General features: G+C 28.3%; 1 non-coding gene across 1 annotated transcript; it reads right to left on the bottom strand.

The window, feature by feature from the left end:
• Positions 1–1,140: 1,140 nt before the first annotated feature.
• TRNAS-UGA (transfer RNA serine (anticodon UGA)) lies at positions 1,141–1,222 on the bottom strand. Its single transcript has one exon. It is a non-coding gene; the product is annotated as a tRNA-Ser (tRNA).
• Between the last annotated feature and the right edge of the window lie 3,084 nt (positions 1,223–4,306).

A 4,306-nucleotide genomic window follows, 5' to 3' on the forward strand; every position in this document is an offset into this window, starting at 1 on the left:
TCATACGAAATATTAAAAAAATTACTTTAGAATTGAGTAATATGTAACATCTTATTATGTATTACTTTATTTAGTTTGTCATTAGTTAAGTTATTAATAATATGCATTAATTCCGTCAGAAGACGTGCACTCAAATAATCATATAATGCCACTCTGTTATTTTTAGGGGCTATAAGTTTATGTCTGATATACTTTAATAGTCTATAATATTCAATGTGAAAAGTTCTTTGAGAGAATTCGATAAATTAGTAATAGAAAATAGAGCAATTGTATGACTCTTGATTCTTTGAAATAGAACTAAATTACTTTTCCACGAAGTAATATGTAATAAGTAACTTATTTATCAAATGTACAGTATTACTCAACACTGCTTACAAAAGCCTCTAAATGAATATATGCGTAATAGTAGTTTTATGGTAAAAATCATCTAAATCGAGACGAAGAGAGAAAAATATTGCGAATGATTGAGCATAGGGTAAAATATAACATCATATTTGTTTGTTCATTTTACATTAATAATCTGCATCCCAACTAAAAAAATGATATACAACTCTGATTGACTCTGATAATGTGATAAAAAGTTAACCAATCAACAACTTCTTTCCTTTACTTGATGACGTAGAAATTATAATGTACCTTTTTACCCAGGGATAAAATAATATGAGTTTAATTTGTTTCTTTACAAATTGAGTTCGTAAGTCAAAGCAATTTATCTCAAAAGAAATAAGTAAATAAGCTCGAAACTAATCTTGTGAATTACATCACTATAAATGTATAATTCTAAACACACTTGCTTGCAGAACTCAAACAAAGTCTTAAAAAACAACAACCAAGTAGTCGATGAAAGGAGCTCACATAAATTAGTGACAATAATAAGTAGTTGGCTTTGTAAATATTCCATCTGCAGAAACGGGTTTGATACGTGACTTTTTATCTCCATCATATCAAATATGGATAAAAATATAAACAAATATACGAGTACATAAACAAGGATTAGTATTTATTTGAGTCCTTTCCTTATTAACTTCCTTAATATGGAATTCAAAAAAGTAAAATATGAGTCCTTCAAAAAAGAATGAACAAAATTGGCACTCATTATTACGTTTTATTAACTAAATTATATATATTTGAAAAAAAATTCGCAGTCGGCAGGGTTCGAACCTGCGCGGGGAGACCCCATTAGATTTCAAGTCTAACGCCTTAACCACTCGGCCACAACTGCTAGCACGAAAATGCAAGATACAGTACTATGTTATAAATTTAACTTTCTCTATTTCCAAGAATGATTTCTACCTTTGTAACAATATATAAATTTAATTATTTATTAACAAAATAACTGATATTTATAAATTAATATATAAAATAAAAGAGTACTAGCAAATTTCTATCAAGCTTATCATTGCAATTAACAATATTAAATATATTGGATATCTGGTATTAAATAAGTGTTTATCCAATTTTCCCGTGTACATATTTAGTAAAAAGCACATAAGAATGTTCAATTTTTGGTGTAATTAATAAGTAAATTAGTTATTTATTTGTACGATTCTTTCCCACTCTAGACACAAATGAATTACCCCCCTCGACTCTCTTTCATATGTTATTATACGCAATATATCCTCAAGGGACAACATAAAATTAATTTCCCTACTTATTGACCATCATTCAGTCTATACATATTACATATGTAGTATTTTGTGACTCATAAAAGAAATAATGAACCTATTTAATTTAAAATAACATTGCTTTTGTGGGAACTTTTTCTCATTAGGTATTTCAATTAAATTTATAATTCATTAGTATTAATAATAATACACATAGTGTTGAGACTCGGTCCAGCACCGATTTTTTTTTTCGGTTCGGTCTTTAGTAATTTTAAACATATTTTTCGTAACAAAACCGGTTGCAGACCGGTTTTGTTCAGTCCCTATTTGTGGATTGGTTTTTTTCGGTTACACTTTATGGACTGATTTTTTTGGTTTCAATTGATGGACTAATTTTTTTTGGTTTTTAGTGACTAATTTTTTTTTTTTTTTTTTTGTAGATGAACCGAAATTGATTTTTTTGTTAATTCTCAAAAGTACATGATTCTCTAGAAAAATACTGTATACATAAAAACCATCCGAACTATCTCTGTTTAAACTTTGTATGATGTCAAATGATAAATAATTTATCTGTAACATCGGTCTAGGCCTATTTTTTTTGGACCCAAGTAGACAAAATTTTCCTTTGGACAGATCTAAACTTAATTTTTCTATGAGACCGTTCCAGACTGAGCTTTTTTGTTGGACCAAATTAATTCAGTACAAACAAAATATAACAGTCTTAGACCACTCTAAGATTTCCAGACCGAAACGCAACACTAATAAGTACCAATTCTCTTTACATCCTTACAGATCCTTCATTATTATGATTCTTAACCTTGGAGAAAAAAAAAATACTCGCTAAAACGAACGTAATATATTTAGAACGGCGGCAAACATGAATTGATATTGGAAAATAAATATAATAATAAAAAAACACATTGATTAATCAAATATTGGAGAGAAAATGATGATAGCTAACTTGACTATTGACTATTTTATAAAAATCATGGATATCATTAATCTCGATGATTTGTATCATCTATTCATTTCATTTGGAATAACTTTATACATATTACATAAATAAACCAATTTATTAACACCATGTTTTTGTGGATTCATCCTCTCTAAGGAGAGGCACATTCAGGCTTCAAAGAAAATAGGTGAGGTAGTTATAACCAAATGGATACAAGTGTTTCATTAGGAAATAGGAAAAAAAACTAACTATCTCTCTAATTCAAAGGAACATGTTTCTTAAAAGAACAATGATTCGACTACTACCATCTCCAATGAGAACATATTATGACGAAGGATTTATTTGTATCAGTATACCCAAAAATCCATATGACAAAAAAATATTAAAGGGAAGGGTGTCCGCAAGGGGTGGGCTGAACGTGCTGTTGCCCCCTTTCAAATTAAGACATTTTTTTGTTTGAAAGAAAATTAAATCTAATTTTCTTATTTTTTTCCCAAAAAAAATAATTTTCTGTGAATAGCTATTGTTTTTAGAATTTTTTTTCAAAAAATTAATTATTTAAAATTTAATTTTTCAATAATTTCAATCATTTTTTTTTTCTGTCAAATTGTTTTTCATAAATTTTTATTTTTTTTCAGAAAAATTATAAAAAGTAAGTATATGTATAATTTTGTGGACGCCCTGAAAGGGATTAGATATAGATTTACATAGATGATAAAAAAGAACGAGGGAAGAAAGAGAAAACGTAATGAAAAGGGTCAATAATTAAATAGTTAAGATTGAATTATTATATCCTGACGACGCTTTTATTACAAAATTACCTATTCTAAAGAAATTTATATCATTTCTTTAGTTCTTATTTATTATTTTTTGCCAAAATAACCATGACACTGTCGTATCTCATTTACTTTATATCTGAGTTTTGTCTTCCTATCTTATTGTTTTGTCTCCAGGAGAGATATATCCTCTACTCATAGGCTACACAACTATTTTGAGCAAAGGTCCAGTTAGATTAATTCCAATGTATTCTGTGAATCTTCAATCAGGACTTTCATGTTATTCAGATATATTTTCTGGTAATTTAATTTTTACATCCCCCCTCCAATATTATAATCCTGTAGTCACCCCTGGTGTAAAGTATACACGATACGTGTAAGCACAATTTATTTCTAAAAACTTTGCATATTATAATCTTCAAACCTTAACAGTTCCCCTTTCAAAATAAAGAGATTCTTTGATTTTAAATGATAGATGTAGTAACTTTACTTTATTCATAGTATAAATTAGGCCCTTTGAAGCTGGGTTTTTTGTAAATAAGTGAAAGGTTTTAGCATATTTTGAATATTTAACAGGGGTGTTTATTTCAAAACTGTAAAGAGTCACTATTATAATCAAAAATAAAAGATTCATGCACGTTTACTCGGCAATTATTAGGGCTTTGAATGCTTTAACAGTGTATGTACATTGTACATACTTATGTAGTAGAGAATGTTTTAGAACAGGGGAGCCTTCAATGGTTCCTTTTCAAATGTTACATTACATACATAAGGAGATTTTTTTCTATTCAAAGATGGTTTAAAGGGCCTTTGTACATATTATTGTATTGACTATGATATTTTTTTTTATTGGAGTAAGATGATGGTGATGGAGTATTTCATTGATTTATGAACTGCCTTGAGGGCAGAATGTTTGAACTTTTCGAAACAAAGAAATAGGATCTTGCTCCTTCTGCAAAAGTGAGAAAAAC

The sequence above is a fragment of the Lepeophtheirus salmonis genome, chromosome 5, assembly GCF_016086655.4.
Source record: "Lepeophtheirus salmonis chromosome 5, UVic_Lsal_1.4, whole genome shotgun sequence".
Lineage (NCBI taxonomy): Eukaryota > Metazoa > Arthropoda > Copepoda > Siphonostomatoida > Caligidae > Lepeophtheirus > Lepeophtheirus salmonis.